This window comes from Furipterus horrens, unplaced genomic scaffold (assembly GCF_987537825.1).
Source record: "Furipterus horrens unplaced genomic scaffold, mFurHor1.1.pri manual_scaffold_9, whole genome shotgun sequence".
Classification (NCBI taxonomy): Eukaryota; Metazoa; Chordata; class Mammalia; order Chiroptera; family Furipteridae; genus Furipterus; species Furipterus horrens.
The window spans coordinates 14,919,318-14,946,555 of NW_028327179.1; the positions used below are offsets into that span (position 1 = coordinate 14,919,318).

The following is a 27,238-nucleotide window of genomic DNA, read 5'->3' on the forward strand; positions in this document are numbered from 1 at the left end:
AGTCAACAGCTGACAACATGTGAAGTCGTTTACTTGGTGGGACCAGATACAGGGCTATTGTGGATGAGAAATATCCTCAAGGTTCCTTCCTTCTTTTCCCTCTTTCTTTCTCTCTTTCTTTTTCTTTTCTTTTCTCTCTCTCTCTCTCTCTCTCTCTCTCTCTCTCTCTCTCTCTCTTTCTCTCTCTTTTTTTTAATAAAATCATACTGCAAATTAAGTTTGAAATCATTCATTGAAAGAAGGGAACCAACCTCAATTACTGGGTGTTATCGACATGATTATTCTGTTTGGAAATGATGCTGAGAAATGTAGCAGTCAGCTTTTGAGAATGTACTGAATTACCTGTCAGTATCCCAGTTTCTGACACCCCTCCTGGTGGCCAGAGTCCCGACTTGAGGAGCAGCACCTGAGATGTAATGACTGCAGTAGCCACCGAAAGGGGGACTTGGGGAGTGGTGGGCGGCACCCACACCCTGGTGGGGTGGGAGGCTTCAAATCTTTAATTGTGGGGATTTCTCGATTCAAACTGGTCTTCTTAAGCAAGAGAGTAAAAATTAAGGGTTTTTTTCTCCCCAACTTTTGTAAATAGCTGTTGTATTCCTATTGTCACTGGAACGAATGGCAGAAACTTGGAGGTTTACACAGCACAAATCTATTAGGTTCTGGAAGTCAGATCTGAAATGAGCCTCACCAGGCCAAAATCAAAGTGTCATCAGGGGAGCTGCAGTGAAGGCTCTGTTCCCTTGCTTTTTCCAGCTTCTAGAGTCTTCCCTGTATTTCCCAGCCCACAGACCCCACCCAGCTGCAAAGTCAGCCACAGCTGGCAGAGTCTTCCTCACATCACACCTGACTCTGGCTCTCCTGGCTCCCTCTCTCCTTTGTAAGTACCCTTGTGACTACATGAGGCTCACCTGGACAAGCCAGATTCATTTCCTTGTCTTAAATTAGGATCCGAGCTACCTTAATTCCATTGGCAAACTTAATTCCCCCTTGCCACAAAAGGTCTTTACAGGTTCCAGGGATTAGGATGTGAACAGCTTTAGGGGGCCATTACTCTCCTTGTCAAAGTGATACATCAGGTGACTTAGCAAAAAATTCTATTTTTGAAGAAGAGTGTGTGATAGCAACAGCGGTGGGAAGTACCTCTGGAAGGTTCCAAGACATGTAGAAACAAAGCCTCTGATATTTGGCAGACCAGAAAGGCAAGAATAAACTAAAGATAAAAGAATCAGTTCAAAGAGAGAGAAAGCTCATGTGATTTGCCTTGACCTAACGTGGGTTTTTCAACATGTTATAATCAGAGTCACGGCTTTCAGATTTAAGCATTAACAAATGACTCAGAGACGTCTGTTTCTGTCTAGTTCTTCAGTCCCTGTCTGGGTGCTCTCTGCATGAATAAGTCATTAAACTCCCTCGTTTTCAGGTTTACTAAGTTTTGAAATTACTCTTCAACCAAAATCGGTTTCCTAACTTTTCAGGGAAATAGGAGAAAATGAATTACGAAGGTCAACGCGTCCTTTTCTGGTCACCTCTGTGCCCACGAATGACCAATGGCTGTTGCAGCTTTAGTCTGATGAGTTCAATTGGGGGAGCACATAGGAGGCGTGAGGAGAGGGCGTTCCAGGTGGGAAGGAATAATATGAATAGAAGAAGGAACGTTTAAAAAGAAAAAAGGAATGAAGTACTGATAATGCTCAAATGTGGATGAATCTCAGAAACATTCTGCTAAGTGAAAGAACCCAGACTCAAAAGTCACATATCCTATGATTGCATTTACATGAAATATACAGAATAGGAAACCCACAGAGAGCAAACAGACTGGTGATTGCCAGGGGCTGCAAGAGGAGAGAACGAGGAGTGAATGCGAGGTGGATACGGGGTTTTGTTTGCATGTGAGGAAAACTTCTGGGAAATAGATGGCAGTGGAGGCTGCACAACACGCAAAAGGACTAAATGCCACGCCTTGTTCACTTTAAAATGGTTAATATTATGTTATGTGAATTTCACCTGGAGTTAAAAAAAAAAAGACCCTCACGATTAATTCCATAATTCCCTTTGTGGCAGCACAATGCTAGAGAGTGAGGATGGAAAGAAAAAGGTACCTGGCCCTATGGGGCTTGCAGTGCACACGGGGCCAGTGGCCAGATGAAGGTGCATGTAGGTGCTATGGCAGAAGCATGTTGGCGTGCACAGCTAGGGCATGGGGAATGTGTCAGATACAGATGTGATGTGAGCCACGTATGTAATTTAAAATGTCCTGGTAGCCACGTTTTAAAAAAAGTACAGAGAAACAGCTGAAAGTAATTTGATACTATGCATTATTTAACTCAATTACGGGACATAATCAGTATATAAAATTAGTAACAAACTACTTTACATTCTTTATTTTTCATGCAGCCTTTTAAATTCAGTGTTTCACACTTATAGCACATTTTATTTCATTTTATTTATTTTTAAGTCCTCACTGAGGATATGTTGATTGATTTTAGAGAGAAAGGAAGGGAGAGAGAGGCAGAGAGAGAGAGAGAAAGAGAAAGAGAGAGAAACATTGCTCGGTTGCCTCCTGTTCGTGCTCTGACTGAAGATCAAACCTGCAACCTTTTCGGTGTACAGGACGATGCTCCAACCAGCTGAGCCACCACTCCAGAGCAGCACATGTCATTTTAGGCCAGGGCATTGCAAGTGCTCCCTGGCCACATGTGCCAGTGGCTGGTGTTTGGGACAACATAGCCCTGAAAAGACAGGAGAGACTTCAGGGAATGCAGGGTGGCCTGGGACTTGTCCTCCTCCAGGCAGAGGGAGTCGTGGGAGCCAGGGTCCCAAAGTGAGCTAAGGCTGGAGGGGTGGAAAGGTCTGCAAGCTGTGAGGTGACATGCTCACCCTATGTGAAGCCTGATTTCGATGGGAAATGGGCCTCCTGCACATTGGTATTTTTCTCCTCTCAGGAGTGGGGATAAAGAAGAGGAAATGTAGAGGTCCAGTGCCCATCACACATGATTGCTTCAATGGCCACTCCCCCGACCTGGACTGTCCATTGCCAGCATTCTTTTCCAAGTGGAAATAATTATTGCAACTTTCGGTCTCATCTCAACTTAGTCACCAGTGCCTTGCTCAAGGGAATGTTTCAAAGTTATCCAAGAATGGAATCTCTCAAGGCAACTGATTTCAGAAGCGTAAGGTATGTTTCCATAACTTTTTTTAACTTTTATTTTGAAATAGTTACAAGAATAGTACAACTCCCAAATATTCTTTATCTAGATTTACCAATTTTAACTTTTGCCACATTTGCACACTAATTTACATATACTTATGTGTATATTTGTATATACTTACATGTATATATCTTTTTTTTTTTATTTTATTTTATGAACCACAAGTTGCAGAATCAGGGTCTTTTACTCTGATATTCTTCAGCTGGTACTTCCTAAGATCAAGGGCATGCTGTTAACCTAAGTACAGTGCAATCACCCAAATAAGGAGATTTAACAATTATATACTACTACTATCTAAGCCCTAGTTTATATTCACATTTTTCCAATTATCCAATAACATATTTTATAACACCTTTTCCCCCAAATTCAGGACCCAATGCAGGATCATGCACTGTATTTAGTTGTCTCTTTCGTCTCTTTTAATATGAAACATTCCCTCCACCTGCTTTGTCTTTCATGACATTAAACTTTTGGGGGCATATAGGCTAGTTTTCTTTTTTATAGAATGCCCCCCTCTCTTTTGAGGTGTCTTTCTCATGCCATTGCCTTTGTGAGACTAAGTATCTTGTTTGCTCTGTGTAAGTTTGTGATGTTTTTTATTTTTCAATTACAGTTTACATTCAGTATTATTTTTTATTAGTTTCAGGAGTCCAGCATAATGGTTATACAATTATATACTTTACAAAGTATCCCCCCCTGAATTTCTAGTATCCACCTGGCCCCACACATAGCTATTATAATATTATTGACTCCGTGTCCCATGCTGTACTTTACGTCCCTGTGACCATTTTGTAACTACCAATCTTCGCTCTTAATTTCTTCACCTTTTCATCCAGCTCTCCAACCTCCCTCCCCTCTGGCAACCGTCGGTTTTCCCTGCATCTATGAATCTGCTTCTGTTTTGTTTGTTCATTTATACATGCGTTGTTCTTTAGATTCCATATATAAGTGAAATCATGTGGTGTTTGTCTTCCTCTGACTTATTTCATTTAGTATAACAGTCCCTATTTCCTCCAACTTTCTGTGGGGAGGACTGTGGGGATTGATTTATGTTCATTCCTGGGTCCTAAAGGCAGGTGGGACTGTCAGACAGGACAGGGAAAGAAGGTGGGGACAGACCCCACCGAAGTCACAGACTAGGAAAAAGTTGGAAAACACTGATAGGGAGCAAGCCGAGCTGCCAAATGTTAAAGAAGTATATGAAAGCCACCATATAACATCTTTCTCTTTAAATAGTTTAAAAGTTGTATTACTTGTTAGTCCTTGTCTGACGGTGCCTTCGGTTGCTCATGTGCTGGCTCGAGTGTTCATAAACAGAGCATGTAGCAGCTTCTCTGAGCCTGAAAATCAAAGGCGCCCTCTGTCAAGGCATGCTCACGGAACCCGTGGCCCTGACTCACGAGGGCTGGGATCCCAGGCTGGGCACTGGATTCACGTCTCCCTGGAACCTGTGCGCTCACATCCTGGTCTTTCTTTTCTACACGCAGTAGCGTACTTTGGTTGTGAGCCATTACTAGCGTTCTCTTTGATTGCTGGTTTCACCCTTGCGAAGATCATGTGGGTGATCCTGGTGCGCCAGCCAGTATGAATATGTCTTTGAACTGCCAGAGGGCCGTGGGACACAATTCGACTTGTGGCCTCACACTGTGTGACTCTGTCCAGCAGCAGACATTTTCTTAAAAAAGGCCAAGCAGAACTGACAGAAGCTACTTCTCTGGCTTTGGTGCTTGTATGGTTTAAAAACCATGTGAAACAATTTGGAAAAGTTGTTCTCTTTTAAAAGGGGTTATTGGTGTAGGGAAAGGTTAGAATTAAGCTATGACCTAATTCCATGCATTAAAAATAGTTCAAATTTCTGGGTTGCTTATCCAAGGTGAAACATCAACCTCACCATCAGTGAACCATGGGGCAGACCCTATTCATTCATTGCCTACCCCAAAGTCATTCCCTTATTCCTCATTTTCAGATGCTATTCGAGTTTTGGGTGGAGATGGCTAATTCTCAAGGGAGAGGGGTGCAGTCCCTGGTCTAAGTCAGCCCAGGTCATTGATTTCGCATCTCTTTGGAACCGGTGTTCACATCCTATGCGCTCACATTCCGGCTCCTAGCACAAGGGGAGGTCTGCTGCGGGAGCCTCAGGGAGTATTTTCCTCTCCTATAAGAGGAAGGTATAGTAGCAGGTCAAGTTCTTTGCCCATATTGCTGCCAGTTTTCTGCCTTTGAGCTGTGGTCACTAATGAGGAGCCGCTGATAGTACCTTGCAACCCCGAGGGGACAGGGGAAGAGACCTTGCCCCAGGGCCCTGAACTGACTTCATGGAGCTGTTGTTGAATCAAATGCCTGTCCTATCTCTGGACTTCTATCTGTATGAGAATTAAAAACCCTATCAGTAGGCTAGTCTGGTACTTGAAGTCAAAAGTAATTCTAAGTTTTTATAACCAGCATGGATTACCTGCAAGCCTCTGAACGAAGCAATCAGGGAAATCAAAAATACACTGGATATGATTTTCATCCTCAGGGGACATTCAGTCTGGTTTAGGGATGGGCAACGCGTTTCAGGGAAGGGCTAGCGAGTAAATCCTTCAGGCTTCACGAGCCATACAGCCTCGGTCATGACCGCTCAACTCAGCAGGGTGACAAAGCAGTGAGGACAATGCGTGTGCGGTTGTATTTTTATGGACACGCTGAAATCTGTGTTTTGTGTATTGCTCATGTGTCACAAAATAGTCTTTTTTCCCCCTCAACCACTTAAAGATGCGAAAACCTTTCTCAGCGGGCTGCACAAAACTGTAAGGTCAGCTGGGTTTCACGCATAGGTTACTGACCCCCATGCTGGGCAAGGAGAAACCTAGAAAAAAAAACCCACCAACTGAATTTTTGATGTATAAGAAGGGAAAACAGAAATTAGGGAAAAGACAGGCTTTGAAGTTTGGCCGTTCTTTTGCTTTTGTCCGTCAACAAAAGAAAACCTCTGGGGGGTTGAGAAGGGCTGACCAAGAGTTTAGAGAGGACTAGAAAACCAATGTGATGGAAAAAATGTTCAAGGACTTGTGTGCCTTTGAAGTTGACTTTGAGAAGTTCTCTCCTCCCCCTGCATCACTGAGATATTCACCTACATTTTCTTCTATTAATTCTGTTGTTTCAGCTTCCAAATTTTGAGCTTAAATGGATCTAGAGCTCACTTTGTATGTAGCGTTATGTAGGCATCCAGTTTTATTTTTATCCACGTACTAGCATGATTTCCCAAGACTATCTTTCCAGAACCCCTCTTTTTTTCTGGGGTGGTATAGTGGATAGTTGGGGGCAACTTCAGTGTCTGTCACCGGGGGAAGGGGAGGGTCATGTGTAAGGATGTGCACTTGAGAACCAGGCAGCAGGGAGCAGCCTCGAAGTTCTCACAGTGACGTGGATCTTAAGACTTTAGGGAGAATGTTGCACATGACAATTATGTAACACAAAGACATGTGCCTTCACCATCACTAACACTAGGAAGCAGAGAGTCACCTTAAACACAGAGTGGTGGGGTGGAGGGATAGGGAGTGAGGAAGTGAAAAGGAGAATAAATAAAATATAAAGCAAGAGAGCAGACTCATGTGGAGACTAGTGACAAGCATGTGCTTCTAGTGGGGGAATAAAATGAACCCTCTTCATCTAGGTTAACATTAAAAAAAAAAGTTTACGAGCATCTTGAAAAACCAGATCTGTTTCATGTTGTGGCCTGGGCTTTCCTGATTGTTCTTGCCCTCTGAGTGAAAGCTGAGGTAGCTCCCTCCCAGGCAGAGCGGCGGCACACGGGAGGGGTGTGAAATGCCAGCGGTTCTGTCAGATGTGGGTGGGTGGTAGGGACTGAGAGTGTGAGAAAGGACTGGAGCGGCGTTTCAGGAAGACAGGCAGGGTCGGGAGGCTGGGTTAGTCACCGACCGTCCACCCAGGACAGTTAACAGTGGCCATGAGAGTGACATTTGCTTTTCTATGCCGGACCATAATCTAAGGCAGTGGTTCTCAACCTTCCTAATGCCGCGACCCTTTAATGCAGTTTCTCATGTTGTGGTGACCCCCAAGCATAAAATTATTTTCGTTGCTACTTCATAACTGTAATTTTGCTACTGTTATGAATCGTAATGTAAATATCTGATATGCAGGATGTATTTTCATTGTTACAGATTGAACATAATCAAAGCATAGTGATTAATCACAAAAACAATATGTAATTATATATGTGTTTTCCGATGGTCTTAGGCGACCCCCGTGAAAGGGTTCTTTGACCCCCAAAGGGGTTGCGACCCACAGGTTGAGAAGAGCTGATGTAAGTGTTAGGTACTTAAATTGTTCTGATTTTTCAGGTGAGGAGACTAGGGAACAGAGATGTGAGGTAATTTGCCCAGGGTCACACAGCTAATAAGTACTGGAACTGGGATTTGAGCCCTTGCAGTCTGGTTCCCGAATCTGCCACTGAACCCTCCCATTGTGCTGAGGGTTTCACTAGGTGTTGGCAGCAGCTGGTGAAGCTACATTTATCACCGGCACCAGTTACCTTATGCTCTTGTTATTAATGGTTTAATTATAAAAGGTTTAACTTTTTGAAAATATGGGGACATTTGATATTCCAGCAGGAACCATATATAGCTTTTTGGCCTTAAAATCTTTTTTTCAGCAATACTTGTCCTGTGGTGTTACTTCTTGATAAATTAATATGCCACTGACTATTTTTAAATAGAAAATATTGAGGGCCAAGTTCTCTGCTGGTGCCATGAAATACACTGTGAAGTGTCCTTCCTGGGCCTAGATACTGGGAGTGACAGGGGTGAGAAGGGGCCATTTTGATGGAGGTGCAATGGTGACAAGTTAACAGGTTAACTTGACCTTTTAATTGCTAATTGTATGATGTGTAACAGTCAGTGGAAAAGATTTTGGTGCGTCTTCCTTAGTCTCGAAAATAAATGGTTGCGTTCTACACTACCAACCAGATAAAAAAAAAACAACACTGTCAGTGAGCAGAATAAAAGGGAGAGGAAAGAAAACGCCAAGAATCATGTCAGTGGGCTGTATCAAAGGGAAATTGAAAGGTTTTCGTATTCAGGGCTCTCCAGTGGTAAATTGATCTTTCAGGCCAGTGTTTTGGAGCGTGTTCAAACCCAGAAGAAAGAGCAACATTCTTCATTAGCTGGAGATAACAAGAAGCATTTTCAGTGGGATTTAGTGCTGGGTCGAGACGGCAGTAAGTATGGAAATAACTGAGGCTGAACTCATTGAACTGATTTGTGTTGTTTACTGATGTTCGAAAATGAAAAGACCCCATTGATTCAAGTTCTCTGCCCCTGAATCCCTTCATCAAGTGTGTAAGGAATTGGCATGACACTCAAGGCCAAAGAGAGAGACACCATGAAAAAGAGACACGTGAAGGAAGTGGACTCTGGCAGGAACATGCCAGCGCCTGTGAAAGGGAACATTGAACGTCCGTGGGGCCAGGCCAGGGGCCACAGCTGTCAGATGAAGCCGGAGCGGCATCCGTGGCTTCTGTCGAAGGAGTCGGGTTTCTGAGAAAGAATTAAGGTCTTAAGGCCAGGCCTGGCCGAGGTGGCAGAGGAGGGCTCAGAATGGTGAAAAAGACAGCTGGGTTGGCACCAGGAGAGCGCACCAGGCCCCATGAAAGGCAGCCCTGCTGTGTGCGAATAAGGGCCACTGTTCAATGACACTTGAGCCCCCAGGGGCTCGACCAGACCTGCTGAGAGAAGGTGGTTGTCCCTCGAGGTCAGCTCACACTGGACTCAGAACACACGGGGCTGCAGTTTAAAGACTTAATCCAGCTTCTGAGAGGAGAAGATTATGACGATATGTCTTAATAGGTGCGTGCAGGCCAAGAGGGGACACTCTAGTGAGACAAGTGAAAAGGACAATCAGGACACAACATATAGAAGTGGGTGGAGGAGGAGGAAGAGGAGGAACTTTAAGACTGAACCCTCCCTTATTACACACATATCTTTATATATATTTTCATTCCATTATAAAAAATTTCAGATGTACATAAAAACAAAAGAGCACAATGATGCCCTGTATATCCATCACCTGGATCTAATAATCACTGACATGTTGCCTTTTTTCTTTGTATATTTTTCATCTGTTTATTTCTTTACTGTTATTTAAAAACAGATCTTGGACACTTCCAGAATACTTCAGTATGCATCACTAAAAAAATAAACATTTTCTGTAATTTCAAAATGTCACTATTAGAAGTTAATAATTCCTTAGTATCAATTTGTACCTAGTCCATTGTATTAGTTATCTGCTGCCATGTAACAAACACCACAAATTCATTATCTCTTAATTTCCATGGGTCAGGGGTCTAAGCATCACCTTGCTGGGTCCTCTGCTCAGGGTCACACAGGCTGTGATTAAGGAGTCAGAGGGACTGTGTTCCTTTCTAGACCCCAGGGTCTTCTTATAAGCTCATGGGTGTTAGAATTCAGTCTCTTGTGGTTACAGGATTGAGATTTGCATGTGCGATCAGCCAGCTACCATCCCAGGTCTCTGCTGCCCTGTGCAGCACAGCTCCTGGAAAGCATGTCCACATTCACCGTGCCCACAACCTCTCCTTCCAGTCTCTTCTGAAACCATATTTCAATCAGGGCTTCTATCCCACCTTTCCATTGGAACAGGTCTTGTCAAGGCCACTGTGACCTCCATATTGTCAACTCCAGTGGTCCTTCCTCGGTTTTCATCTTGTTTCACCTAACAGCACCATCAGACACAGCTGATCACCCTTCTTGAAACACTGTCTTTTCTTGGATTCCAGAAGCCTACACTCTTCTTCTCAGTTCCTTTGCTGGTTCCTTCTCATCTCCTTGATCTCTAGGTGTTACGAGATCCAATCCTCTACCCACATCCATTCCTCAGGCAAGTTCATCTAATCTCCTGGCTTTAAAGACCTGCTCTATGCTGATGAGTCCCAAGTGGTCTCAGATACACAAACAACAAGGGTAATAAGAACAATGACAACAGCAAAAACACTAATGAAATAAGCACAGTGTTTGTGTGTTATATATATGTATTTGCTATATTATTAATTAAAAATAGTTATAGCAAACACATATACAGTGCTTATTTTTGACAGGTACTTTCATAAACCCTTAACTCATTTAAGCTCTCATGGCACTCCTGCACAGGCAGTTATTATTATTATTGCCATTTTACAGATGATAAAAACCAAGGTACAGAGAGGTGAAGTAACTTGCCCAATGTCACACAGCTAATCAATGATGTATGTATGATATGGGCCCAAGCAGACTGGTCCCAGAATCTGTCCTAGTACCACTACATTATACTACATTTTATACATCTCTTCTAGTATATCGAAAAGATACCTTAAATTTACTATGTTTAAAACTGAACTGATTTCCTCCCCGGAACCAACTCCTTCCATAATGTGATGGATATTATGAATTGGCTTGCTTAACATCTACCCCAAGATTCTTCGAAAGTGCCTTCCAATATTGAAAGGGCTGGAAAGCTAACAACTACATTTCCCAGACTTTCTCAAAGCTAGGGTTCCAGGTGTCAGTTAGGTTTTGACAATCAGAGGCAAGACTTGAATGTGGAACTGATCAAATGAGGGGGAGAGGCAGGACATGAGTGTCTGCTTCCTAGTGAGGGTCCTGGGAGCAGCCCTGAGGCTGGCAGGGGCAGCTTGCTGACTGACTGAGAAACTCAGTCTACAACTGTATTGTTGGCCCTTGCAATGATTCTGCGAGTCATTGTATATCCCAAAATGTCTTTTTCTGCTTAAACTAACTAAATGTAAGGTTCCTACTTCGTGGATTTTCACCTATTGTGGGGGGGTCTAGAACATAATACCTGCAATAAGTGAGGGAATACTGTACATCCCTCTTTCCCTGCCTCCCTCTCCTTTCCCATTGCTCTTGCTTCCCTTGGATTATATGCCCCAAGAAGGCATTAAAGTGGAAGTTCTTATCTCAGGCCTCTCTCTAGGGCTAGGATACAACCCTCTGAGATCTTATAGTAGAATGTAAGCAGATGTACTAAAAAACCCCCAGCCACTTGAAAGCCCCTGTCTAGGTCATGAGCTCCTCTTGAGAGCCAAAGGGACACCTTAATCTAGAGCCCCATCAGCCTCTTAGAGAAAGGCCCAGAGTGAAAAGGGTAAAAGCTCCAACTCTGCCATCATCATGAGCAAGTGTGGAGCCTGTACTGATCCATTTTGGCGACAGTCCTTCTTGCCTTCATTTTATTTTTTCCTGTCCTCATTTTCCTTTTACCTCAGTTTCCCCATCTATTCCTTTAAACTTTTATCTTACTATATGTATTTTTGTAAGGCATCTCATAGCCTTTAAAGAAAAAAAAAATGTAACTCAGGAAATAAATGACAATTGTAAAAATAAACCAAATCTTACAAGATCAAGTGCCCTCTTTCCCTAAAATTCCAATAAACTAAGAAGACTTCAGGACCTTCTCACTTAAGCAGTATTATTCACTAGAGCATTCTGACATACAGTGATGGGGCAGAGCAGTGCCATGGAGTCATGGAATTTGCTCTGCAAGGGCCTTTGCCTGCTGTTAAAATGTGTCCAGGCCAGCAAATCCCATGACATCAGGTCAGCTGCCCAGGGCTCCTGGAGTGATCACTACCAGCCTCTTCCTCTTTCTCGACAGGGAAACAAATCCAAATCAACTCACTATCTACTGAGCAGATAAATGCCCTACGGTCTTCTCTGATACCCAAATGCAACATAATTAGTCCACCAATTATGCAGGAAACAGGGAGCCCAGAAAGCCAGCCACTAAGTTAACTTACTTTGCCTGTGGCGGATTATTTGAAATATTGCAGGAAGAAGAATGGGTGAGGATTAGACATCCCATGACTGAACTGTGATGAACCACCATGATGCTTTCACCAGCTTGAGCGAGAGCAGGGTCTTCTCGGCTTCTGTCATCCCTGTCATTGAATGCCATAAATGTAATTGACCCCCCAGATCAATGCAATCAGCAAACTCTTGTATATTAGTTCCACCTTCCAAATTTGGTAAGGAGGCCAGCCGGTGTCTCTTCTGCTTCAAACATCACTTAGTAATTTTGCTTCAAGTTTCCTTGTGCACTGCTTTCGTCTAAATCGCTTGCTTAAATGGGATTTAGGGAGCTGTGCTGAGATGAAGTGCTACTGTCACAGGATAAAAGATAAGTAATGTACACACATCTAGGGAAAAAATTAGGTTTTGGAGAACCAAAATAATCAGAAGGTTAGGGTGTATGAGTATAACTTGTAGGCCATTCTTGCTTCTGTTTCGAGGCTGCTGCTGGTAAAACGGAGTCTCTAAAACAATTACGTTTACTAATGCCAATAGTACAGCATTTACAAAGTCCTTTAGAAGCAATGCTGAAGTTATAAGTTCATTCAGTTTTTCAAGTGCCAGTAAAGGAATGTTTTCTTTTTTTTCTAAAAGATGAGCAAATGTTGTGGTCTGAGGGAAGACTGTATTCCAAAGTGGGCTGGGAGTTTCACTGGGACCCCTGTGGAACTAAGAATGGTGATGGGGAGGGTGGGGATCCCATCCAAAAGGGGCTGGAGAGAGAATATTTCAGTCTCTTTTCACCCTGTGCTGGCCATGGGCGGCAGGGAGGAGGAGGAAGAGGAGGAGGAGGAAGGCCTCTGTTGTAAGGGTTAAAAATGGGATTGGTGTTGTTTTACTATGGCACAACTGAGCATGTGAAGGCAAAAGAGAAAAATAAAATTTCTGCCAGGCCAAGGGAGAGAGAGCTTGTTTATCAGCAATAAAACAAGGATGGGAAATGTTATTCGGTATTAACTCAAGATCTGGCCCCCGCCCTCCGTGCTGCCAGCTGGGGCAGCTGGCTCCTCCCTGGAGGTTATGGACCAGGATTTAGGGTCTGACACTCGCCAGACACCAAGCAGCTGAGCCCTGCAGGGGGCCAGCCTGCAGCCTGGCAACAGCGTCCACCCATCAAACGAGTCCTCAGTGGGGAGTGCTGCCCTCGGCTTCCAGCCGGTGCCCTCGGCCATGTTTCCTCCCAGGTCACAGGCAGCCTTGGACGGGGTTCCGGGCGGGGTGGGCTCTGTGTTAAGTACATAGATACAGGAAATTTGGGATCAGTCACAGTCCAGTAGACTTCCGTCTGTAGCTTCTTGAAGGTCAAAGCTTGCACTTGATCCTCTGCCTGGGGTAGGCGGCTGGTGGAGGGAGTGTGTCCGGAGTCAGCCAGGACAAAGGGGTGTCGGATGGAAGGCCAGGGCTTGTGTGTCCACGTCACGGTGACCGTGATGGGCTTCTTGCGGTCACCATGGGCCGTCCTGTGAGAGCAGCCATGTCAGCGCTGTCCCCTGCCTTCCAGGGGAACTGCAACAACATCACCACGGTGGACATCTCAGCAGGCTTCGTGGGTCTGGACACCTATGTGGAGGTCCCCGCCGTGTTCCTGACGGCATTCGCAACGTATGCAGGGCCCGTGCTGTGAGCCAGCCACCTGGTGAACTTCCTGAGTTCAGAAACCAGCAGGTGAAGCCCCTCTTTGTCCCTTAGCATCTGGTACAGGAGGGACTGCCGTCCATCTCCCTGAAGTTGCTGGGGTCACGGGAGTGGTGACTCGCGTGTGGCTATGGGAGCTACCTGCTTGCTCTGGCCAGGAAGGGGTGCAGCCTCCAGGCTGGACACGAACACCCCCTCCCCCACCCCACCCCCCCCACCCCCCAGGCCATGGCCCATCTGTCCACTGGGCTCCTCCTAGGGTTCCCTTGTCATTGCTGATGCCCTGGCTCCCGGAGGGGAAGGGCTCCCTGGGGTCCTGCCCTGATGGGTCGGATCCCTCGGCACTCGCTGTGCAGACACAGCACTCGCTGCAGGAGCTCGGGGTCTGGTGGGGCCGCGGCTGAGCCAGAGCCCAGGGCCGGCCGGCGTCCCAGAGCAGGGCCTGCGGGCAGCAGGAGGCCCGCCAGGCCTAGGGGAGCGCGTGGGAGACGGGCCGCACGCGTCTGTGCATGGGAGTGGGAGGGAGCAGCGCGCACTGAGGCCGCGGGCCTGCCCCTGAGTCTCACCGACTGTGCGTTGTTGGTTACACCGGGTGTGAGGGGGCAGCCTGGCTCTGCTTTTCGCGCGTATCCGCCCAGGCTCCAGCGCCATCTCTGAGCAGACTGCTCCCGCTGCACCTGTCGCGGGGCGGCTGGCCACGGGGCTCCCCGTTCAGCTTCGGCCACAGTCTGTGAGCTTTCGGATGCGTTGCTGGATTTGGTTTGCTCATATTCTGTTGAGGATTTTTGGATCTGTGTTTGTCAGCGATACCAGCCTATAGTTTCCTTTTTTAGCAGTGCCCGTGTCTGGTCTTGGAACTCAGATAATGCTGGCCTCGCAAAGTGGGCTGGGGCCCTTCCCTCTTGAATATTTTTGAACAGTTTGAGAAGGATGGGTGTTAATTTTTCTTTGAGTGCTTAGTAAAATTTACCTGTGAAGCCATGTGGTCCAGAACTTTTGTTTGTTGGGAGTTTTTTGATGACTGTTTCAATTTCATTAGTAGGTATCAGTTCAGATTTTCTTTCTTCTTGTCTCTGTCTTGGAAGAGTGTATGTTTCTAGGAATTCATTTCTTCCAGATTGTTCAATTTGTTGGCATACAGTTGTTCGTAGTCTTGTGTGATTTCATTGTTTATATTTTATAATATATGTGATGGTAGAGTCGTACATGCACATCATTCTTAAATAGGCACCTGTGCAAACTGGGGGTGGGGGTGCACTTTTTTGAAACTACCTCAGAGATTGTGGCGGCTCAGGAGGCAGGGGTGGGGGGGTGGGGGTGGGTTTGCTGCCTGTGGCTGTCGCCTCTGGGGCACCTGGCCAGACCAACCAGACGTGTGTCTGCCTCGCGTGGCGCAGGACTGGCAGGGCCTCACTCACCTTCCCGTTCTGTCAGCAGCGGCTCAGCCCTGAGACACGCCTGCTTCTGCTACGCACTGATCTGCTCTCTTCCTGTGTCTGTGTACATCCTCCTGGTGACGTCGCTGCGCTACCACTTGTTCATATGGAGCGTGTTTTCTCCGAAGCTTCTCTACGAGGGGGCGCACCTGCTGGTCACGGCGGCCGTCTGTGTGTCCTTTGCCGCCTCGGACTGGAGCCACGCCAGGCCTTAGATGCTGGAGACGAGCTGCTTTCAAAGTCTGCCATTTACTTCATGGATTTGATTAGTAAAAAAATGTTTAAATGCAAGATTATTCTTTTAAAAAAAAAAGGTGTGAATTCTACAATGTTAATGAACTCCTTCCATTTATTGGACTTCTGGACCTGAATTCAGGTTCAGGAGTGAGTGGCTTAGTTTGCCCTGTTGACAATCAGTCCAGCAACTTCCGAACTTTTAATTTCCTCTGGATAGTTATGATGTGACCCAAATTTGTGGGTTTAAACTGGTGCATAAAAAGGTCACAAGGTTGTGTGCGTGATCGTCAGAGCCCCGCAGCCCCGTGGCAGGAGGCTCCTGTCTGGCCCTGACCGTCCTGGACCCCATGGGGGTCGCGGGGCGCTGCCGCCCGGGGCTCGCCTCTGTCCCCACGAGTGGCGTTTGCGATGAAAATCAAGACTTTTAAAAAAGTTATTCATTTAAAAATGAAGTCATAATCCTGTTGTATGTTAAAAAAAAAAAAAAAACAAGGATGGGAAATGTTATTGGGTATTAACTCAAGATCTGGACCATGTTAGAGCTAAGTTCTAGGACTTCAAAACTGAGGCTAGCCCAGAGACATTTGTAAAGTGATTAAAAAAAAAAAAAAATCAGACACCAGAAGCAGAAAGGACATACGACATACTTCCGAGAGATGCTGCAGTTCGTCCGAAGTGCAGATTCATGGCTTCAGGGTGATGGGTTGGCAGGATAAGGGCATTATGGGAGAGGTCAGACCACCACAAAGCCAGGGGACTGAGACAAGGACTGAGGAGCCAGGCATTGGCCTGGGGTAACATCGCCTCTTTGAGGGTAGAGGTTGTGGGCTGTGGAAGTAGCTTTCTTCGTGGCCTGAGTTATGGTGGCCCTTAGACAATAGCAAGAGAAGGGCAATTGGAAACGGCAAGGTTTTTACCAGTTCTGCACTGTTGTGGTGAAAGCGGAAGCTACAAGGCAGAAGAGGTTAGGGGACAGGTGCCCCCGTCCCCAGGAGATCCAGAGAAATTAGTAGGCAAGTGGGGCCTCCATGGACATTTGAAGCTTTCCCCCTAATTTAGGGAGAAGTTTCATAGAGGCCTTCTAGTGACAGGTGGACTGCATTTGGTGAACAGAAGACAATGAAGAAAAAGTCTAGACATTGCAGCCTCCACAGTCCCCTCCCCACTCCTCTTCCTCAAAGCAGTCACAGGGATATTCAGTGTGACATGTTGGTGGTGAGATGGGAAGTTCCTTAAAAGCACAAAAGGCGTAATTCAGCAGTCATGTGCTTGTTGAGGTTGGTAAAGAAAGAACTGTGTGTGTGTGTGTGTGGTGGGCAAGGTCCAAGAAAGGGCATCCTGCACCGTTTGTGTTAGTAAATCGCTGGGAAAACCTGAATGACCATCAGCAAAGGAGAGGTTAGGTAAATTATGATACATTGGTACAATGGAATACTACACAGCTGTTAAAAGGAGGTAGCTCTTTGAATCAGTTTGGTCAGGATATCAGAAGAGGCTTTGCGTATTCCGTGACTGATCCAGGATGGGTACGCAGCCCCGATCAGAGCCAGTGAGAGGCTGTGAGAAATGCTTTACAAACAATACTATGTAGTTTTATAATGGTCTTTTTTTTCCAAATGCAATAGTTTCTCATATACAGGGGTGGGCAAAAAGAGGCTAACACTAATAGTAAGTAATACAATAATAAACAAACAAGAATAAACTTTCTCGTACTCCCAGCTGTAATCCTCCTTTTGCGCACCCCTGTGTTCATGTACAATCATCCGGTGAATCTTGTTAAAATGCAATCTATGACTCAGTAGGTCTGAAATGGGGCCTGAGGGTCTGCGTTTGTATTCAGCTCACAGGTGGTGTTGCCGCTGCTGGTCCCACGACCACACTTTGAGGAGTGAGGGCTTTGCGGAGGAGCGGAGCTGCTAGGCTGTAAGGATGTGCATCTTTGACGTTGCTAGATGTTGCCAAATGGCTCTCTTACAGGCTCACACTAATCCACACTCCTAGCAACAGCTCACAAGTCTCTACATTATAACTTCAATGTCTGTTATTGTCGGATTTTAATTTTTGCCAATTTAATAGGCATGAAGTGGTATCTTGTTATATTAATCAGCCTTTCATGAGTACTATTAGATCTGAGTTTCTTCTTCAATAATAATTATCAACATAAACTAATATTTGGAGCAAGTAAAATGTCTCATATACCCATTTCATTCTTTAAAGCATCCTTCTTGGAAGATTCCCTTATATTTGCAAGGCTTTCAACTCTTCCATTTTAAAGTGCTGGAAATAAAAGTGGAAAAGGCAGAACTGAAAGGATGGCCCTGGAAGGGAGCAGAGCGAAGCAGCTACCACGAGCCAGCGGGAAGAACGTCTGCTCTTGTTTCTGCACTCTTCCCTAGCTGAGTGAGGGAGAAGGACCCGGAAGCTTAGGGGCAGAGGGGTAAGAGGTCTGTATCTTTCTTGAGTACTTCATCTTGATTCCTAGGGGAATGAATTTCACTTAAGTAAAGAATTCTGCCCAAATTAAGTCTTTGCCATCTAAAATGGTTACGCTCTATCCCATTATGCTTTATCCCACAAATTACATGTGTATAAGGAAAAATGGGAGATACATGTGTTATAATGGTAATGCATGTGTATTGTAGAAAAAATGCTGATAAGCAAAAACAAACAAACAACTCCAAACCCATAATCTAGTTCTAGATTTTGGTTTCCTCACTTAGAAAATGAGGATCATGATAGTACCTAAGTCAGCGTTGTGAAGATTAAATTAGTAATAGATGTAAAGTGGTAAGTCATTGTCTGACGCAGAGCAAAAGCTCATTAAAACTAGAGCTATTGGAGGTGACATCAGCAAGATGTAAGAATAGGAAACCCTGAACCCTCCTTTCCCCATGGACACTTGGATTTAATAGCAATATATGGACCAACTGCCTCTGTGAAAAATCTGGAACCCAGTTAAGAGGTGCTTATACTCCAGGCTAACGCAAAACCAAACCCATCACAGCGTGGCAGGAAAATTCGTGGTTCTCTCTCTCCAGAGCCCCTCTCCCTGGTTCTGTGTGGTGCGATTGTGGGAAACACCCAATCCCCGTCTTCTCCCTGCGGAGGAATGTACATCCAACATTCCGACTTTTAGGTAGGCTGCCCAGCAGGGTGGGTTTCAATCTTGCCTGAATCTAACTAAGTACTGCCAAGAACCAGGAGCCAGGTTGGGAGCTTGGTCTCGGTGAACAAAAGCAAGCCACATGCACGAGAATCTGCAGTACCACAGACAGGCACTAGGTGGGTCTCCAGGACCACGGCACATGGTAACAGCAGCGGCGCCATGGTACAAATCGCAAAACCTATTCCATTAGGATAGTCCACACACGCCCAGGCAGGACTCATCCCCAGCGTAGGTTTGAGAGGTCTCCAGAATCTCCAGCAGGGCTGAATAGAGCATGTCATCCCTGTATGAAACGGGATTGCAAAGTCTGGGAGACATGGCTGATTTTGCAAATGCTGTAATTTCAATAAAAGTTAACAAAACATACAAACAAGCAAAGATGACCCATTTAAATCTCCTGAAACCGGCCGTAAACAAAGAGACATATGAGTTACCACACCAAGAATTCAAAATAGCCATCATAAGGATGGTTAATGAATTAAGAGTACAGACAACTAAACAAAATTAGAAAAACAATACATGACCAAAATAAGAATATCAATAAAGAGATAGAAACTATAAAGAAGAACCAAACAGAAATTCTGAAATGAAAACAACAATAACTGAACTAAAAAATTCACTAGAAGGACTCAATATCAAATCTGACTAGGAAGAAGATTCAGTGAACTCAAATATAGTACTTCCAAGTACCTGAGGCAGAGGAACAAGCAAAATGACTGAAGAAAAATGAAGACAGCTAAGGAATTTGTGAGACACCATCAAGCCAAACAACATATGTATTACAGGAGGAGGAGGAAGACGAGGAGGAGGCAGAGGAAGAAGAGAGAGCCTAATTAAAAAATAATGGCCAAAAGCTTCCCCAAATCTGAGAATAGTAGTGGATATACAAATTCGTGAAACTCAAAAACTCCTAGGATACATCTATAATCCATAAATCTCACTGCTGAGTATATGTGCAAAAGAATTCAAAGCAGGCCCTGGTTGGTGCGGCTCAGTGGACGAAGCACTGGTCTGTGAATCAAAAGGTCACCAGTTCGATTCCCAGTCAGGGCACATGCCTAGGTTGTGAGCCAGGTCCCCAGTTGGGGCTGTGCAAAAGGCAACCGATTGCTGTTTCTCTCATACATTAATGTTTTCCTCCCTCTCGTTCTCCCTCCCTTCCCCTCTCTCTAAAAGTAAATAAAATCTAAAAAAAAATTCAAAGCAGGATCCCAAAAAGATATCTGCACACCCATGTTCATTACAGCATTAGCCAAGAGGTAGAAGCAACCCAAACTCCATCAACAGATGAATGGATATAGAAAAGGTGGTATATACATACAATGGAATATTATGCGACCTTAAAAAAGGAAATCCTGTTACAGTCTACCACATGAATGAACCTTGAGGACATCATAAGTGAAATACGCCAGTCACAAAAGGACAATTACTGTATGATTAAGCTCATATGAGGTATATAAGACTGGGTGGTTCAGTTGGTTGGGCATGTGTTTGCAAACCGAAGGGTCGTTAGTTCGATTCCCAGTCAGAGCACATGCCTGGACTGTGGGTTGAGCCCCCAGTCAGGGTGTGTATGAAGGGCAGTTGATCAATGAATGTCTCTCTCTCACATTGCAGTCCCTCCCTTCCCCTTCTCTAAAAATAAGATAACATAATCAAAATCATAGAAACAGAAAGCAGAAATGTGGTTGCCAGGGATTGGGGGGAAGAGGGAGAGGGCATTATGTTTAGTGGGTATAGTTTCAGTGTGGCAAGATTAAATAATCCTAGAGATCTGTTACACGGCAGTGTGAGTGCTATGCACACTACTTAACACTGTGGAAATATACACTTAAAAATGGTTAAAGGGGTAGATTTAATGTGTTTTTTAACTACAATTTAAAAAAACAAATCTTTTATTAACCTTTTGCCCCCTCCCATTGAATATATACTTTTCCCCAAATTGGACGTTGTATATGCTATTTTATAACCGGCTTTTGCCCCCTGACTATAGGCGAAAAGCCTTTCCAAGTTATTCCCTATTCTTTTAGGTCATTTAGAAAGACTGTTATGTATTCCAATGTATGAATCTACCACAATTAACAAATTTCCTGTTGTTGGACAAGAGATTGAATTATTTTACCCTTATGAATAATACTGTGTCACTAAATTTTGTTACGCTTTTAAACTAGTTTTAACATCTTGTTTTCTCTCTCCCCTTCTAATCAGCTCTCAGCTGTTACACTGCTCTCCTTCTAATCTGTGATCAGATAATCAAACTAGTCAAATCAGTTTGCTTGTAATACAACCGTCTTTGCAATCCTGTCACTTGCTCTAAGTCCTAGGTGAAAGGGACAGCCCTTGCAGCAGTGTGAAGGGAGGCTGTTTTTGCTTATCTTGTGGTGTACCTTCCAGTTAGACCAGCTCTCCTAGAACTGGGTCTTGCCTCACTGAATAAACCCAGATGTTGGCACGTGCTCTCTCGTTGCCTTTTCCTTTCCTTTCCCTCTCAGGGCCTTGACTCAATCTACCTTTGTGCCTGGCCACCACCTCATTGTTCCATTTCTGGTTTTCTGAAGCCCTGCTGCCCCTTGGCCTAGGACTAGGAGTTCCTAGCCTTCTTGGACTTCTGATGCCAATATGCATGCACTGCTGGCTTGTCCTTTGTGAAGTTTTTGCTTTAGTTTCTCACACTTTCAAGTAACCTGTAGCACTTATTTGTGCTTTTTTGACAATTGTACCATTTGACAACTTCGGATCTCATCAAGTTCACATTTTGTGTGTGTGTGAGAGAGCACAGAAAACAGATGTCAATAATTAAATCAAGACTCCCAAATCACATATGACTAAGTAGCATAAATATAGTTGGATCGGCTCCTGTTTCCCAAACTTGCCTTAAGGATCTCATGAACACATCACTAAAAAACACATTTCTAGGCCTAAACCAATGGACATATTATTTAACAAGTACAGCAGTCCCTCTCTATATCGCGGTTCACTTATCATGGCCTCACTGTGTCATGGGATTTAAAAAAATATTATGTTTAATTATTTATCGCAGATTTTTCGCTATATTGCAGGATTTTCCAGTACTGTATATGTATGTTGTTAAAGTTACGTAGGTTTAAGAGTGTAGAATATGTTTAAGAACGTAAGTAGTGTTTATAACAGTGTGGAAAAAGTTAATAAGGGACTGGGAATGGTTTTTAAGTATGTGGGAAGGGTTTATAAAGCCTTAAAATATATATAAATACTAAAATACAGTAAATGTAAGGTTCCCACTTCACTGATTTTCACCTATCACGGGGGTGGGGGGTGGGGTCTAGAATGGAATACCCGCGATAAATGAGGGAATACTGTATATGGGTGATAATTAAAATTTAGAAACACTGTCCCCTCACCTCCATCCTCAGATGGGAAGTTCAATTGGAACCCAAGCCTGTAACCAACTTATGGTCGTGTAGGGTTCATTCCATCAGAGTAGAAAAATTCTAGGAGTCAATTCCAAGTTGGAATAAACATTGGAACCATCTCTGCACCAAAGATGGTTTCAAACATAGTCTCCTTGGTATAGATTCTATCCCAAATTCTGGGGTTCCAGAATGTGTTAGTTGGAGCCAGTTTTTCAAAAAGTGTAACAGAGAATCTGGAGCCTGAGGACTAAAATCCTTTGCATATATCAAATTCATTTGGAGGACATACCTTTTATTAGGTAAGGTTTTATTTCAGTTCAATACTAGGTCTCTGTTAGGTAACTGTTCTTGCGGTGCTAGCTGTGTGACTTTTGAGACTTGAGAAAGGAACACAGAGCTCTGACATCATGCCTCAACTCATGCCAGGTCTTTGGTTTCTTGGATCAATCAAAACGTTAGCCCCTCCATCTGAGAGCACAAGGAGACCCAAGCATGTCTGAGAATTCTTAATAAAGGCTTTAGAAACAGAGCTGATGAATCCTGGCCCCTCTACGTACATTATTTATTTGCATGATCACAATTTCTATTCCTCTTATAATCCAACTATTTGATGGGATAATGTGAGGAATAAACGTAATTATATAAAAATTAGGCTGAGATAAAAATTAGCCTAAAATTGTTGAAGAAAACTCAAACGGTGGTCCATGAGACAGCCAAAATTGAGGCGGAACAAAATCATAAGGGGAAAATGCCTCCAAATCTGAAAAATAAAAGCTTTCACACTTTAAAAACTGTTCTCTCTTTAAGAGTATCTTTTACATGAAGGGAAGCCATGCTACTGATATTTGGTAAGTAGGCTAAATATTTCAGCATTTCTGCCCGCCCACCCCAATGGTTCTAGAAATCATCTCCTTAAAAAGTTTAAAGGTAAAACTTTAAAGGGTAAGAGTAAAATGATGCAGAATGGAAAAAGTACGTTATTCAGTGTACACTGCGAGGTTTTTTTTTTAGTTCCATTTGTAATTGTAGTAAAAGAAAATCTTCTGATTATGTTTTACTTAAATAGTCAAGCTCAAGAAAAAATGGATTTCAAACTCCTCAGTTAATTATTGAAAGCTCTATTCCTTATAAATATGTATATATGATACACACGTGTATGTATCTGCTCTTTTATATGAACCATTCAAGATAATTTCATAAGTCATTCTTTTCTGTATTTAAAATTGTTCTTTCAAATATTCAGAAATTCCACAGGTGGTGGCTTCAGTGGAATTTTCCCCAGAGTAAATTTCTTGGACTGAAACTGCTCTAGTTCTTCTGCCGTTAGTTGATGCTTGGGCGTGAATAATTCATTAACTGTTGTCATGCTACTATTTGAGACAGGAAGAGAGGTAGATGTGCTGCTATTTGCAAAACTGTCACTGAATGACTTGGAAACAGTAGTGTGAGATTGTGAGCCTGGATTTCCAATGCCAGCCACCGACCTGCTGTTTGTGACGGCTGGGGCCCCCGCAGCTCCAGCAGGGCCTGCTGCCATGGGAGCTGGGAATCCTGGAAACCCAGGCGAGCCAAAACCTGCAGCTGCTGGGATTTTGAATGAAAACGAAGCAGCAGATGTGATTTCAGGTTTCCCAAATCCAGGCACCGGAGTAGAAGTAGTGACGGCAGGACCGGGAAAGGGAACAGCTCCAAATGCGGGCGTGTTCCCGAACACAGAAGGGCTTCCAGAAGGGGCACTGGCAAATCCAGAGCTTGTTTTAAAACTAAAATTTTGAACATTATCACTCATGCTGTTATTCACTGGAAAACCTACAAATAAACCAGAAAAAGAAAAAAAAAACCTATTACAGTCAGAAATGTGGCCATGTTAATCCCCACTTTTTCCCCCCTCATTTTCCCCTTATTCCCGCCATGTTTGGATGTTGGAAAGAGATTACAAGGGAGAAAAGTAAAAACGAGAAGCTAGAACAAATCCACTGTCTTCCTGCTACACTGACCTCACTTGCCCCGTGATTTACCTTCACTCAATGAGGCGGCTTTGAAAAGCCTCAGGGATTAGCGAGTGCTCTTACACTTCTGGCTTGTCCACGCCCCGCCCCCCATCTCACTGGAGCTGTCACTTGCGGAGGACACTATGCTGTTATACAGTGACAAGAAAGTCCTCAAAGGTGCTGCTACCACAGCTATAAAAGTCTTGAAAAGCCACTCCTAAAATATACTTCTAAAGCTTGAGCCATAGGGCCTTTCAAAGAACAGCCCAGCCCATTCTGGCCCCCCTTTCACTAAGGCTTGATGAATCAAATTCTCTCAAGCTCCATTATGGAAGGCTGTAGAATTTGCAAGGCTGACTTAAAATGGTGCTTAACATACCTTCAGGTTTTACAACTTGAAACCTATAAAATCCTATTTTTCAAAATCAGTGAAGTCCTGCATTACTTTATCACTTACCTGGTGGCCCAAATGCTGCTGTTTGCCTACTCCCAAATCCAAACGTAGAGGTTGCTTGATTTATTCCATTCTTTATATCAGAGGGCTATAAGAAAGGGCAAATAATAAAGTACTTGATGAATAATTCTCAAGTACCTTTCTATATATGTACTTTAGAGCCAAATTTAAAATTTAAAATATGTACTTAAAAACGTGAAATGTTTAACATAGAAAAATGCCCACAATATGAATACAGACAGAAAAAAGTACACCAACCTCAAAGATTAAGAGTCAATTGCTGATGAATTATGGTTTTAATTTTAGTTATGCTTTTAAATTTTTCCTAGCCCTGGCTAGTGTGGCTCAGTGGATTGAGTGCCAGCCTGAAAACCAAATGGTTGCCGGTTCGATTCCTGGTCAGGGCACGTGCCTCGATTGTGGGCCAGATACCCAGGTAGGGGGCATGTAAGAGGCAACTGACCAATCTCTCTCTTGCACACTGATGTTTCTCTCCCTTCTCCTCTCTCTAAAAAGTAAATAAAATCTTTAAAAATTTTTATTTTCTAAATTTCAATGAATACATATTAAAATGAGAAAAATAATTTTTAATAATACATTTCAGTATCTATAGGCCGATATACATTTTTTCTTAAAGATTTTATTTATTTACTTTTAGAGAGAGAGGAACGGAGGGAGAAAGAGAGGGAGAGAAACATCCATACCAGCCAGGGCTTGACAGAAAATTTTAAGTTTGCTTTCCAACTTGAAAGTAAAATTCTTGCAAAAAAAGCAATACATAAGAGAGACACTTCCCTTCAGCAAACTTTCAGGTACTCACCAAACCTGTTTTAGGTGCTGTGCTTAGACTTTTCAGTTCATTTACCCTATTCCTCCACTGATTTATTAACTGTTGGATGGAATTTAGCTGGAGAGAGAAGACAGAAAAATGATGAGTCAATATCGAGTGTTTATTTTAATCTCTCAAACAACTTCACATCTTTGCCAAAATTACAGAAAGTTTATGAAACATTTTTACGGCCCATCACTTGTAAAGTTCGCATTGACCCGCCCCTGTTTGCCAAAGATATTCCAGCTCTAGTCCCCTCTGCCTGTTCTCCAGCTCCTTGAATCACCCGGTTCAGAAGCACAAGTACCTGGCGGCACACAGTTAGTTGTATTTGGGTGGGAGAAGAGCGTGTGTGCCAGTTAAAACGCATGATCATGACTGTAGACAACAACAAAAGAGTTTGTCATTTCCTTTAGCACAAACTTCCTCAAGCTGAGCTTTTTAATTTTTGATATTTGACATGTGAGAATGTTAATCTATATAATCGACTGCTTTATTTAACTTTATTTTTCTAACATTCACCACAGTATCTGCACCTAAGAGATGCTCTATAAATGTTTGCCAACTGATGAAAGGGTTTGATTTCTGGGACTGATTGTTGGATAATTTGTAATAAAATAATGACATTCCTAGTTAGTACAGTCAAAATATATTATCACCATTTTAGATAACCAATCAATTTCAAATAAAGTAATTTAGAAAATAAAAATAGCCTTGTCTTGAAAAAACTGTAGTCCTCACCCACTTTACCAAAACAAGCAAGCCTCTAAATATGGAGAAGGTAGTAATTCACAGCTAATCTGTTATTGAGGTAGATGAATAGGAAACAAACTTACATAACTCTGTAAGTTGTTGCTGGCTAAGCAGTTATGGTATTCAAGTCTCAGCTCCTCTGGTGAAATGTCAGTGAAACCTGAAGTGAGAAATCAATTGGAATCTTTAAAATAAATGCCAATATTTTTGATAGAATAGTAAAGCTAAAGGGGCGAGACAAGAAAGTGCACTAATGTTGATATTAGAAAATTTTCATAATCATAAGGAAAAAATTAGAATAAAATGTAGTTGGTTATTATCTTTGAAGGGGAAATTCTTTTTCTAAATATAAATGGAGAGGAAGAACTAACAGAAAAAGAAAGTTGACTACGTATACATTCAAATTTCTATGTAGAAAAATACTCTATGTCAAACTATAATAAGCAAAATTAAAACGCAGATGATAAGCTGGGAAAACCAGAATGGCGACATGACAGGAGAAGAACTAATGTTAACATATTAAGAGTTCTTACAAATCACTGAGAAGAATAAGTTAATATGAGCAAAAACAACAAACAGCCAACTCACAAAAATTTTCAAATAGCCAATAAATAAATGAAGTAAAAAAGTGCAATTTAAAAATACAACTGAAAATTAAGATAAAAGCCTTTACTCATCAGACTGGCAAAAATTAAAAGTGAATATTATTTATTGGCTTTAAGAATTTGGCGAAGCTCGGTGGGACTGAGCATTGGCCTGCGAACCAAGTGTTGCTGGTTGGATTCCCACTCAGGGCACATGACTAGGTTGCACGTCAGGTCCCCAGTTGGGGGCACGAGTGAGAGGCAACCACACAGTGATGTTTCTCTCCCTCTCTTTCTCTAAAAGTAAATAAATAAACAAACAAACAAAGAAATAATTAAAAAAAAAAAAAAAAAAAGAATTTGGTTAAGTGGCTCTGACCAGCGTGGCTCAGCTTGTCGGGCATTGTCCCACAGAGTGAAAGGTCGCCAGTTCGATTCCCAATCGGGGAACATGCCTGGACTACAGGCCTGGTCCCCAGTTGGGGCATGTGTGAGAGGCAGCCAATTGATATTTCTCTCACACATTGATGTTTCCCTCTTCTATCCGCCCACCCCCCCAAAAATAAATACAAGAAATCTTTTAATAAAATAAAAGAAAAAATGTGGTGAAGTGGACAGTCTCCTAAACTGCCATTGAGGGGACTAAAAATGTACAACTCTTACAGGAGGAAAATTGTCATTAAGCATC

General features: G+C 43.3%; 1 long non-coding RNA gene and 1 pseudogene across 3 annotated transcripts in view; one reads left to right on the forward strand and one right to left on the reverse strand.

Annotated features, from left to right (window-relative positions):
- The window catches only part of LOC150001337 (uncharacterized), a 76,670-nt gene that overhangs the window by 3,782 nt on the left and 45,650 nt on the right, over window positions 1-27,238 (forward strand). For both annotated transcript variants that reach the window (XR_016513022.1, XR_016513023.1), the window contains exon 2: window positions 2,946-3,178. This is a non-coding gene — a long non-coding RNA (uncharacterized LOC150001337). The remainder of the gene's footprint in view (window positions 1-2,945; window positions 3,179-27,238) is intronic.
- Window positions 22,230-24,444, reverse strand: LOC150001338 (nucleoporin NUP42 pseudogene; annotated as a pseudogene). The gene is made up of 2 exons (XR_016513021.1): window positions 24,388-24,444; window positions 22,230-23,748 (listed from the first exon to the last, which is right to left on the reverse strand). The product of XR_016513021.1 is annotated as a nucleoporin NUP42 pseudogene (transcript).